This window comes from Rattus norvegicus, chromosome X, assembly GCF_036323735.1.
Source record: "Rattus norvegicus strain BN/NHsdMcwi chromosome X, GRCr8, whole genome shotgun sequence".
In the NCBI taxonomy this organism is placed as follows: Eukaryota; Metazoa; Chordata; class Mammalia; order Rodentia; family Muridae; genus Rattus; species Rattus norvegicus.
This window is the reverse complement of record NC_086039.1, coordinates 116,702,407-116,715,489: the sequence shown is the minus strand read 5'-3', so window position 1 is coordinate 116,715,489 and position 13,083 is coordinate 116,702,407. Positions and strand designations below refer to the sequence as shown.

At 42.4% G+C, this 13,083-nt stretch overlaps 2 long non-coding RNA genes across 25 annotated transcripts in view; one reads left to right on the top strand and one right to left on the bottom strand.

Moving 5' to 3' along the window:
* LOC100911253 (uncharacterized) overlaps nucleotides 1–13,083 on the top strand; it is a 115,943-nt gene that overhangs the window by 23,935 nt on the left and 78,925 nt on the right. For 3 of the 21 annotated variants that reach the window (XR_010061566.1, XR_010061556.1, XR_010061567.1), the window contains 5 exons: nucleotides 129–288; nucleotides 412–2,621; nucleotides 6,214–6,409; nucleotides 8,013–8,177; nucleotides 8,603–10,726. The exons of 14 other annotated variants lie outside the window; for them this stretch is intronic. This is a non-coding gene — a long non-coding RNA (uncharacterized LOC100911253). Of the gene's footprint in view, nucleotides 1–128; nucleotides 289–411; nucleotides 2,622–6,213; nucleotides 6,410–8,012; nucleotides 8,178–8,602; nucleotides 10,727–13,083 lie in introns of those variants that run through there. 4 more of the 21 variants (XR_010061568.1, XR_010061563.1, XR_010061565.1 and 1 more) reach the window with 3 other exon arrangements.
* Nucleotides 3,286–8,018, bottom strand: LOC120099356 (uncharacterized). Of its 4 annotated transcripts, XR_005498505.2 has the most exons (5): nucleotides 7,858–8,018; nucleotides 6,085–7,349; nucleotides 5,418–5,695; nucleotides 4,116–4,230; nucleotides 3,286–3,556 (listed from the first exon to the last, which is right to left on the bottom strand). It is a non-coding gene; the product is annotated as an uncharacterized LOC120099356 (long non-coding RNA). The 4 variants fall into 4 exon arrangements; XR_010061571.1 differs by having other exon boundaries at nucleotides 3,286–3,559; nucleotides 5,418–7,349; XR_005498504.2 differs by having other exon boundaries at nucleotides 5,418–7,349.

Below are 13,083 nucleotides of genomic sequence, written 5' to 3'. Positions count from 1 at the left end.
AATGCATTTGTATTTGGAAAGTTTACTTTCTTTCCCTAATTATAATAAAACAGCATCCATTTCCTGCAATTGTCATATTCTTTTTAGCCTGTAGGAAAAATAAACTTATGAAATTTCCGCTCATACAGATGCGTGGGAGAGCTTGAAGATGGTTGAGGACCAATAACCTGAGAAAGAGAAATGTATCCAATCCCTTCTATGTGAGATAATGTAACTTTGTGATAAACAGATATACCAGTGAGGGGGAGTCATTCAGAGAAACAAGGAGAGGATTCCTGATAGAATTGGGTGAGCCAAGATTAAATGTATGTGCTTTAGAGCATTATGACACAGGTCATGTTATTCCTAACATAGTTGGAGTCTAGTGTTAAGTTGATCTTTTTCAGTTGGCTTTTTTTTTCCTTCATGAAGGGCGGAGGGAGAGAACCTGGAAGAAGCCTATCTTGGCATTCTTGATGCTACACTGCCATCCAGCGGAATTACTTTGCTGTACTGCCACCACCTCTATGAAGCTTTTTCTCAGTCTGTCTGAAAGTGAGATGTGAGTGCCCAGGCCTTCTGGTTCAAATATTGAATCAGCAACCAATGAACAAATGAAGGTACGTCCAGCCAACTGACCTGTTCTGGGGTTAGACAGGGTTTGTTTTTGGAGTAATAAATTCAGCTACTCGGGAATTTGGCTCCAGCTGCAGATGTAGCAGAGGAGATGGCTTTGCTTGGCATCAATAGGAGGAGATGCCCTTGGTCCTATAAAGGCTAAATACCCCAGTGTAGGGGAATACCAGAGATTTGAGGTGAAAGTGGGTACATCCTCATAGAACCAGGTAGATGAGGGAGGGGAATGGGAGGGGGGAATAACATTTGAAATGTAAATACATAATATATTCAATTAAAAAAAACCAGTAGGATTAATTCAGAAAGACTGGTGGTCAGAAAAACTCAACCACATTGTAGTCTCCTGGCAAAGAGAAACCCCAGGGTCAAGGTCAAAATGACTCCTCCACCATGTGGTGACTATTTTAAGTAGGAAGCTGACCTGTTCAACCAGAGGAATCATGGGTAGAATAAGTCCCAACTTTGACAGGTGGCAGAAATGGAGCTATATTCTCCTAGACTTCAGAGTAAGCTAGCTGTGTGTTCCTGTGTTTACACTTGCATCTCAAGATGTCCTCTGCAGAGGAAGCAAGGCCATAGAGTATCCAGAATCCATGGCAAAGTCTCTTGCCTCTAGTAGGTTGGAAGACATTACTAAACTCAGACACAGGAACATGGTTAGTCTACAGTGTAAGTCTTTTAGAGACTCAACCTCTGCATAGAATAGATGGGTACACCTGACAGGCAGTGCTCAGATCACTGAGCAGTGACATTCTGTTCCGTTGGGAGGTGCAAGTCTTTGTTTTCGATGCTCTGCCCAAGACCCTTCCCTTGAAAGTGTGTGAAAGGTGCCAGGTCCAGTCTTTAGGTATGTCTTGCCTTGGGCCAGTGAGAACTTGTAGCAAGACAGTCAGGCACAAGAGCTTCATCCATATCTCCATAATGAAATTTGCTCTACCTCAGAAGCTCCCCCTTGTGTATCTTAAGGCCTTCTTTCTCAGGGAAATTACATGCTTCACAATAGTCACAAATATTATAAAATACCCTGGGGTAACTCTAACCAAACGAGTGAAGGTTCTATATATAACAACTTCAAGTCTCTAAATAAATAAATAAATAAATAAATAAATAGGAAGAAGAGCTCAGAAAATGGAGAGATATCCCACAATTATGAACTAGTAGGCTAAACCTAGTAAAATGGCCATCTTAACAAAATCAGTTTACAGATTAAATGCAATCCCCATCAAAATCCCAACACAATTCATTAAAAACATGGAAAAAGCAATTCTCAATTTCATGCTGCACATGATTTTTAAAAACCAAGATCCACATACAAGTAGTACTATTTCCCTGTGAGAAAATGAAATACGGGCAAATATCTTTTCTGGCAGAGGCTGAGTAGGATAGTGGAAAGTATTGTTTATAGACAACGAAATCATAATATTTTCCAGGAACGGTCAAAGAGATGGAATACAGCCAGAACTGAGGAGCTAGTGGGTTGGTAGCAGCTGGGATAGGCTAACAGTTCTTTGAAATTTACTAGTTCCCAGTTAGGTTCAATGGGAGCCTACTGTTTCATTAGAGTCTGAAATTGCCTCAACACAAAATCTCATGTGAGCAGCCAGTACTGGTGCATACCTTTAATCACAGCACATAGGAGGCAGAGTTATGCAGATTTCTTGGAGTTCAAGGTCAGCCTGGTCAACAAAACAAGTTTCAGGAGAGCCTGACCTGCTACAGAGAGAAACTCTGTCTCGGAAAACAAAAGGTTGGGGCAAAACAGCTCATGTGAGCTATGCAAGATGGCTGACAGACACAACTGAGTACACAGACAGGGTCCTAGAATTCTTAGGCTAGGGTCTCAGGGAAAGAAGACCAAAGGGTTCTGATGACAGTTGTCCTTTCTCCTCTTTCTCCTCTGGTTCTCTTCCATGGTCTGAGGAACTGGGGCTGTGAAAATAGAAACAATCCCTATGTATTCTCTACTCTGCACAAGCTGGAGTCTCCTCATCCTTGGCCATGTGTGGGTAAGTGTTCCTTTTTTTTCTTGTACAAGCTGCCACCTTCTCTGTCCTGTCGACCCTCTCTGTCTGAAACCTGGTATGTGAGTGTGGAGAGGAGTGGGACAATTAGAGTTCTGGTTGTAGAATGGCTATACAATATCTATTATATACACATGGGAGGACTGGACACTCTGTGGGTTACCCTGAAACTCAGTGTCAAGATTTCGGCTCACAGGCATATATTTGTCCGTGTATTCCTGGCGGTCTATGAGGGGGTTGTGCTCAGCACAAGGTACAATTCTTCCCAAGAATGTATGTGAATAGCTTCTTTAGATGCTTGCTTCTACTTTTGGAATTCCCAATTTAGTTTTCTTGTATGATCCTTAGGCCTTGGGAGAATGCCATGTTCTCCTTTTGGAGTGGGTTTGAAGAACCCGTGTGGCCTGTGACCTCCCAGGCATTATGCACACAGTAAGGTTCCAAGGTCCATCTCTGACTAGACTAGAGCAAGAGTGAAGTCAGCTCTCTAGGAATCTAATGGAATTGTACTCTTTTTTCATCAATGAAGGGCGGAGGGAGAGATCCTGGAAGAAGGATCCTTTGGTATTGTTGGCAAAACACTGCCACCAACTGGTCTTTCTTTACTGTTTGTGCCAACAACTCAGCGTGCACTCAAAAAGTCTGGGGGTGAAGGAATGTGAAATATATTTGGGGGACTCTTATAAAAACTGAAGTAACAGATGCAAGTCCAGGAGACGTCCAGATCACAGGTGGGGACCTCACCATTGCCAGCATCAGAAGCTTGCTGTACAGCTGAGTAATAACCAGAATTCCTTAGGCAGTGCCGGCTTCAATGTCCAGTGGCAGCCATATTTGTCAGGCAGGAGAACTTCTTTCTTCCCAAGAGTCAGCAGCCTCAGAGCAGATACATCGGCAACATACTTGCAAATTCTTCACATCTTCTTAGGGTCAAGGATCAGAGACAAATCAAGGACTTGTCATTACAATAGAACTTCATGATTTTTTTTTAATCGTTAGCTGTATCCACTACTTAATTCCTGGAGGCAGACACTATCCTTGGGATCCTGGCCACTGTACAAGGGCTTGGGAATCTCCAGAAACATCCTCAAGATTTTATCTATTTCTCAATCAGTGCTTCTTTCCTTTCATTCCTGCCTTTTATTCCCTCCCTATCAGTCCATCCTCATTGAATTTCTTCTTTCTTTCCTATCCTTTTACTTGCCCCTCTCTGAGGTCTGTCACATGCTGACATCCCTAATCTGTTGCCTCCACTTTGTGTTCTGTTGACAAGCAACAGTTGATAAATCTGGGGCAGTATTCCTCATCGCTGTGCAAACATGGCCGCCGTGAGATCACAAAGCCCATATTCCCAAGTAGCTGAATTAATTACTCAGAAAACAAACTCTGGCTAACCCCAGAACCTGCCCGTTGGCTCAAGCTACCTTCACTTTACTATTTGAACCAGAAGCCCCAAGCACTCTTCACGTACTCACAGACCTGCTGAGAAAAAGCACTTGGAAGTGTAGACAGGAACAGCAAAGGTATTCCGCTGGATGGCAGTGTAGTATCAAGAATGCCAATATATCCTTACCCCAGGTTCTCTCCCTCCGCCCTTCATGAAGGAAAAAAAAAAAAGAAATGGAAAAGATCAACTTAACACTAGACTCCAAACTATCTTAGACGGAACTTGACCCCTGTCACAACCCTTTGAAGCACTTACCTTTAGTCTTTGCTCACAAACTATCAGGAACCCTCTCCTGTTCTCTCCTATTCATTCCCCTTACAAGTACATTTGTTTTATTGCTCTAGGAATCTCTATCTATATCTATCTCTCTGTCTGTCTGTCTGCCTGTCTGTCTATTTATTCTATCTACGTATACAGACAAATACATATATATATACATATATACATATATACATATGACAATACTTCATCTTTGCTAAAATACAATTCATTTCTTGGGAGAGGAAAAATCATTTTGAGCTTGTTTTGGTTCACTTGAACTAGAAATCAATTTGAAACCCAGTGATTTAAGGAATGCAAAACAACCCATAGAACCAGAAGTACCAGGGCGATATAAGGTTTTTCGGGTGCACCTATCTCAGTGTGCTTGGTCACTGAGCTTCTCTTGAAGTAATTCTAACTGAAGACACAGGGATGAAGCAAAGAGTACCGATCTAGACTCACACCTTCCACAGTTGCAGATACTGAGATTTTTAACTTCAAATAGGTACCTATTTTATTCATTTAAAAATGTCTCATTTTAGGTCTAAATTACTCCTAAAAGTTCTAGGAGACTGAGCAGTGACCACAGTCGCTATTCAATAGTTTTAGGAGCAACATCCCACAAAATAATGCCCAAAATCTCCAGGACCAGAGAGTGCTGGAGCCTGCTGAAACACTCCCCAAGTCGGCTGCTCCCCAAACCTTCCTGCTCCTCATACCAAGAGGCTTTTTCCCTGTGGCCACCTGCAAATCTTCTAGTGGCCTCAAGTGGAAATCCAGTCTCTAGGAAGCTATACCCATGTTGTCTGTCACAAATCTCAAACTTCAGTGTCAGCAAATGAAGACACTGGCAGAGCGAGAAAGTGCCTTTTCCACAGAATCTGAATCTTCCTTACCCAGGTAGCCTTACTGCCCTGTCTTAGCTCTTTCGGGGCAAAGAACTGACTGCTGGGAAAGTGCTACAGCAACTAGCTGCAGTCTGCAGAGCTTGAAGAACCCTGCAATTAAAAGAATCGCAACAATCTGCGAGGAAAAAAAAAAAAAGAATCAGAGGAAAATGCTTTAGAACTTACCTGGCAGAGAAAGCGAAAGGGAAAAAGCGAATCCATTTGCTGTGATCTTTGGATCTCGGTCAGGGAATGGTAGGGGAAACTAGAATCCTTTCTGCTTGCTTAAAAGGGCACAGAGTTTAAGCTTGGGCTATCGGTGTGGACAATTTCAGTGTAAGTTGCACAAAACTGACAATTTGTCTTTTCGAAGGCTTGGGCAGATGCTTTTCTGGTTGAGCACCATTCAAAGTCCTTTGAGAAGTGCTTGCCATGGTCACTGTCTCTCTGGGAATACTTCCTCCCTAGTGGAGAACAGACTAAGCAGAGTGTACAAAATCAAGACTACCACTCCAATGCCGACTTTCCCTTTAATAGCTTCATATCTAAGAAATTCCTAAGTTTTTCGTTTTAGTCCCGAATTATTCGTTAATTTTCTGGGAACCTATGCAGTGGACAGATCTCCTTCTCAGCAGATTCAGCAGGCACCGAGCAGGAAAATCTGCATGACTGAATCTCCAGGACCAGAGATTGTGCGATTCTGCAAGACTCTTCTTGCCTAAAATTTGGCCCTGTTTTTTGGGGGAACAACTCTTCCAGTAACCCCAAGTGGAAAGCCACTTTCCAGGAAACTCTGCCTGTGTTATTCAAATCATAAACCTGAATGACCTGAAACTCAAAGACACTGGCTCACCCAGAAGTCCCTTTTCGGGGAAGGTTTGCCAAGAGCATAGCCAATCTGGTACTTCTTTGCCACGGGAGCTGTGCTGCTGGCTCTATCCTTTTTCTGAGCTGTGCTTCCTCCTGGTCCACCTCTCCGCAGCTGGCACGTAGACTTGCAGACTGGAGATGCCCTGGAATTGAACTCACTGCCCCATGTTTGCAGAACAGTTAAGAAAAAACATACCTGGAGAACCTTACTAGGAAGATTTTGAGGGCTGAAAGTTATGGCTGCTTTGAGCTCTCAAGGGAACTGATGCCTGGGATCCTAAGGATCTGAATACATGGAGAAGGACAAAGTAAGTATCATCATCAGGAGTAGGAATGCTGTTTCTCTCTGTGTTCTGTCTCTGTCTCTGTCTCTGTCTCTCTCTGTCTTTCTTTCACACACACATATACACACCTCACATACAGAGACTGACAGAGAGAGAGTTTCATATGCTAACACTTATCTCTAACAACACAAGTATACTGTAAGGACAGAATGGGGACAGGAGTGTGGGATGGAGGGAACAAGTGAAAAAGCCCAGTTCGTCTGAGGGAGGAAATGGAGGAAGGATGAGCTAAGGGAGGAAAAGGGAAAGAAGAAAGGCAAGCATATGTAAACGGTGTGTGGATTTTCTGGGGATCCCCAAACCCATGAAGAGAGCTCCAAATTCCAAACCCATTAAGAGAGCTCCAAATTCCAAACCATGAAGAGAGCTCCAAATTCCAAAGGCAGTGTCTGATTGCAGGAAATGGGGGCTGGGTATAGATGAGGGTTCAAAACGTAACAGGAATCCAGGGACACTGTTGTGCCCATAGCTACCTGGGCTGACTCTGCTTCTCCGTAGTGGTAGGAGGATATGAAGGAGACAAAAGTAGGTTTTCTACAAGTCCTTCAAATCAGTCCTTGAAGTCAGAGTTCTCTTCCGCATCCTGGTAAACATGGCTGACACAGGAAATCTAAGCTTACATTTTCTATGTAGCTGTTGTCTTTGCCCTGGGATATGGCAAGCCTCAGGGAATAGCAAGAGAGTGCCCCAACAGGTAACCTGGACTCTGAAATACCACTGTAGAATCTCCTTCATTTCAGTGTTGGGACCCCAGTCCCTCTGTATCCACACTTCCTCATCCCCAAACCTGCTGAAGCAGCACACTTAGCTGTTCTTAGAAACAGGAAATCAATTCCGCTTGATGGCAGTATTGCTCCATGAGTGACAAGGTACCCTTATTGCAGGGTCTCTCCAATATCCATCTCTAGGGAAAAAACAGGCCAACAGTTTGCCAGGAGACTACAATGGTTGAGTTCAATCCCAGATATTTCTGCCCACGGGTGGGCACTGCAGTCTTTCTGAATGCTTATACAATGTGTGTGTGTGTGTGTGTGTGTGTGTGTGTGTGTGTGTGTGTGTGTGTGAACATCAACGCTGGGTATACAGTTCCATTATATTCAGTCATTCCACCACAGGGGCAGCTTTTAACCCTAAAGGTTTAAACACCATATAGGAAAATGGAAAACCTAAATTGAAAAATCCACCACTGGATGCAAGAGTTGTTAGAAGCCACAGAGACAAACCTTTAGAGAAAAGATGGACTCAGGGTGAACACACTACCATCTCCCACAGCCAAGGAAGACATCATGACTTTGGGGTCCACGGTGATCAGTTTGTGTCCAGGCTTTCCATGGTTGTACAGATACCCATAACCAGGTTACACTAAGCTTCAGGTTAAGGTTAGGTGCCCTCTCCTCTCCACACTCACTCACCAGTCTCCTGGCAGGGAGAGTCATGAGGTAGAGAAGAAAGTGGGCAGCCTGGTCATCTACCCGCAGAGGTCCTCGGAGCAGAAATGGATTTTTACCTGACAGAGGAAGGTTCCAATTTACACAGAAGACAAATATATATATAATTTTTTTTTCAGGAAATTTCCAATCTGAGGTCTTTGGATCCTTAAGCCAATAGAACAGAATAGAGAGGAGAGCTGCTAACCAAACACTTCGGTCTTCTTGTCTAAAGATCTCAACTTATGGAGTCCATGACCCTGGATTTGCATGGGTGGATGTTCTGGGCCATTGCTACATCATGGGTGAGTTTGGGAATTGAGGATCCTTTTTCCTCTGGAGGATCCTGGTCATGGGGCATGAAAATATCCCAGAAGAATCCAGATTCCCTCCCAGGGGCTGCGTGCCTGTCATGCCCTGGGTGAGGCAACAAAGCATCTCTTTGGACTCATCTTACCACTATTATGGTCTCACCATCAGTCATCTATCCCACCTCTTTCCCCACACATTCATTGTCAATCACTGCTTTCCCAGTAACTCCTTTCTGCAACCTCCCATGTGTCCATTGTCCTCTGTGCATCATGGAGTCTAGCTCCAGGCATGATTCCAGTGTAAGTCCTCAGGCAAGTTAGGGTGGTTCCCTCCCTCAGGCCAACTGCCTATCTGTTTGAAGGGATAGCTTTGTTGTGGCGAAACTAGAAAATGTCCTGCCTATGTCTCACCTTTACAGATGTTTTCCCGGCCTGTGGGTTGTGTGGGGACCTGATTTGATGCTGAACCACGGATTCCAAGTCCAAGACAAAGAGAGCTCTCCCAGCAAAACTCCTGAAGTACAGCAGAAGAATAAAGGGAATAAAAAGGAAGCCAAAAGACAGAAAATACAGAAAGGAAGGGAAGAAAAAAAGCAGAGACAACAGGCTGAGTATCTAAGAGTGGAAGGAGGGAAGGAATGAAAAAGAGGGAGTAATGGAAGTGAGAGTAGGGTAGAGAGTATGATGAATTGAAAGGACTGACATATTTTTGACCTCTAGATGGCATTTCTCGAGACCCTGAAGCTCATGAACAAAGTCCAGAATCTCATGGGCACTGGCTGATTCCAAGAAATGAGATATATATGCAGAAAGGTATCTAAAAAACAGGTCAGAGGCAATTGGGGGAGATTCCTAACCTTGATCAGCAAGTTACCCACATATCTGTGCCCCAGTTGATGAATCCGAAATAGTGTTCCTCATCACTGTGCAAACATGGCCGCCTCGAGATCACAAAGCCCATATTCGCAAGTAGCTGAATTTATTACTCAGAGAAGCAAGCTGGCTAACCGCAGAACCTGCCAGTTGGCTCAAGCTACCTTCACTTTAATATTTGAACCAGAAGCTGAAGCACTCCTCACCCACTACCAGACTTGCCAAGGAAAAGCTTATGGAGGTGTTGATAAGAACAGCAAAGCAATTCCACTGGATGGCAGTGTAGTATCAAGAATGTGAAGATACCCTTCTTACAGGTTCTCTCCCTCCGCCCTTCTTGGAGTGAAAAAAAAAAAAAAACTGAAACAGTTCAACATAACACTTGACTCTGATATATGTTAGATAGAAATTGGTTCCTTATGTCTACAGTACCTATTATCACTGATCTGACCTGGGTGGTCTCTGTTTCAGTGTATTAAGATATTCTCCCACAAGGACAGGGACCATCCTCAAGGCATAAGGGCCAAACAGGAAAACCCAATGAGGATCCCTTCCCCTGGATGCAAGGGTCAGGAGAAGCCATAGAAACAAACTTCTAGCCAGAGACTTAGTCTGGGGCACAGTACAGCACCATCAGTTCAGCACTCGAGTTCGCACTAAATTCGGAACTGCAAAACTAGAAAGAAGAGTCAGAAGACACAATACATATAAATTCTTCAGAAGAAACGGGACCTTGGGCTGAGTACAAGTCCCTCCTGTGCTACCAAGATATATCTATTCTTCAGTCCTTTGCCCCCAGACATTTTGAGAGAAAACACACTGAATTATTGGTGGGAACATTAAGAACAGATCACTTGCTGACAGTATTGAACCAAGAAGCCAAGGTACCCATCTTTCAGGTTCTCTCCCTCCACCCTTCTTTGATAAACAACAACAACAACACCACACACACACACACACACACACACACACACACACACATTTTGCCAATAAATCCCAAGTTGACTGACCTTAATCATGGCCTCCTTTGGCCAGAGATGGGCTTTGGAGCTTCACTGTATACATACTGTCTCGGAGGTTACAGGCCACACAAGTTCCTCATTCCCAGTCCAACACAAGAACGTGGCATGCCCTCAGAAACATACAGGAAAACTAAGAGCAATGGTCAAAAGAAGGTCTACAAATACATTCTTAGGCAGAAACTTGACCTTGGGCAACATATGACTCACTCACATCTTTCCAGAAATAATCTGACTGGCCCATATGTACATAACTTATAACTGGAATTTTGTTAGTGAGTGCCAAGGTAAACCATAGAGTGTTCAGTCCTCCCACGGGGAAGAAGAGATTGTATAGCCATTCGACAACCAAGCTTCTAGTTCAAGGCTACCTGATTCTTCTCCCTACACATACATACCAGGCTCCTGACAGGAAAAGTTGGAAGGACAAATAAGGAAGACAGTTGGAACAATAGAGACAACCAGCTATTCAAACAGAGTCAAGGGCCAGTGATACATTCAAACCTAGAAGAAGGAGATGCCAGGTTGTAGTGAAGAAGAAAAAAAAAAAAAAAAAACCACACACAAACACACAGATGCTTTCCTTTTTGAGTGCCCTAGTTCCTTTTTTACAAACCAGAGTCAAAATAAAAACTACAACTGTCACCCAAACTCTTTGGTCTTCTTGTCCAGAGAACCCAACCTGTGCATTCCCAGACCTTGTCTGTACTTCCTGTCAGCCATATTGTAAAGTTCATGTGAGTTTTTTGTGTTAAGTCACTTTATCCTCTAATGAAACATTGGGCTTCTAGAATATTCACCTGGGAACTATGTCAAAGAACTGTTAGCCCTACAGATACTACGTCAGAGTAAAAGGTTGGGAAAAAAGGTCTTCCAAGCAAATGGTCCCAAGAAACAAGCTGGAGTTGCCATCCTAATATCCAATAAAATACACTTTCAACCAAAAGTTATCAAGCAAGATCATCAAGAATAAAAATCCACCATGAGAAAGTCTCAATTCTGAACATCTATACCCCAAATGCATGTGCTCCCACATTCATAAACTTTACTAAAGCTCAAAACACACATTGAACCCTACACAATAATAGAGACTTAGTCACCCCACTCTCGCAGAACACTGAAACACAAGCTAAACAGAGACACAGTGAAACTAATAGAGGTCATGAACCAAATGGATTTAACAGATTCTTTTTTCTTTTCTTTTTTTTTTTCCGGAGCTGGGGACCAAACCCAGAACCTTGCGCTTGCTAGGCAAGCGCTCTACCACTGAGCTAAATCCCCAACCCTGATTTAGCAGATATTTACAGAACATTTCACCCTAAAACAAAAGAATGCACCACTTTTGCAACGCCTCATGGTACCTTCTCCACAGCTGACCATGTAATTGGTCACAAAACAGGCCTCAAAAGATACAAGAAGGTTGAAATAACCCCATGTATCCAATCAGATCACCATGACCTAAGGATGGTCTTCAATAACAACAAAAACAACAGACAACCCACATACCGATGGAATCTGAACAACTCTCTAATCAATGATAAATTGGTCAGAGAGGAAATAAAGAAGAAAAAAAGACTTCCTGGAATTCAATGAAAAGGAAGACACAACATACCCAAACTTATGGGACACAACGAAAGCAGTGCTAAGAGGAAAATTCATAGCACTAAGTGCCCTGGTGAAGAAACTAGAGAGTTCGTACACTATCAATTTAGAAGCATGCCTGAAAGCTCTAGAACAAAAAGAAGCAAACACACCCAAGAGGAAAAGACAGGAACGAGTCCAACTCAGGGCAGAAATCAACCAAATAGAAACAAAGAGGTCTATAGAAAGAATCAGCAAAACCAAAAGCTGGTTCTTTGAATCAGCAAGATAGATAAACTGTTAGTATAACTAAAGGGCCCAGAGGCAGTGTCCAAATTAACAAAATCAGAAATGAAAAGGGAGACATAACAATAGAAACAGAGGAAATTAAAAAATCATCAGATCCTACTTTCAAAAGCCTATACTCAACAAAACTGGAAAATCTAGATGAAATGGCTTTCTAGACAGATACCACATTCCAAAATTAAATCAAGATCAGGTAAACTTTCTAAACAGGCATATATTCCCTAAGGAAATAGAACTCATTAAAAACCTCCCAACCAAAATAATCTCAGGGTCAGATGGCTTTAATGTAGAATTCTACCAGACCTTCAAAGAAGACTTAAGACCAATATTCCTCAAACTATTCCATAAAATAGAAATGGAAGGAACACTATGCAATTCATTCTATAAAGCCACAATTACTCTGATACCTAAAACACACAAGGACACCACAGAAAAGAATAACTTCAGACCAGTTTTGCTTATGAATATCGATGCAAAAATACTCAATAAAATTCTTGCAAACTGAATCCAAGAACACATAAAAGCCATCAATCACGATGATAAAGTAGACTTCAGCCAAGGGATGCAAATTTGGTTCAAGACATGAAAATCCACTAATGAAATCATATATATATATACGTGTGTGTGTGTGTGTGTGTGTGTGTGTGTGTATACATATCAAAGAAAAAATCAAATGATCATCTCCTTAGATGATGAAAAAGCATTTGACAAAATAAAACACCCCTTCATGTTAAAAATATGGGAGATAGCAGTAATTCAATATCTATTCATAAACATAAGCAATTTACTGCAAATGAACAGCCCATATCAAATTAAATGGAGAGATACTTGAAGCGATTCCACTAAAATCAGGGACATGACAAGGGTGGCCATTCTCCCCACATCTATTCAATATAGTACCAAAGTTCTAGCTAGAACAATAACACAATAAAAAGAGACCAATGGGATACATGTTGACAAAGAAGAAAAGGTATCCCTATTTGCAGATGATCCGATAGTATACATAAATGACCCCAAAAAATTCCACCAGAGAACTTCTATAGCTGATAAACAACTTCAGCAAAGTGGCCGGACATAAAATTAAATAAATCAGAAGCTTTCCTTTATACAAATGATAAGCA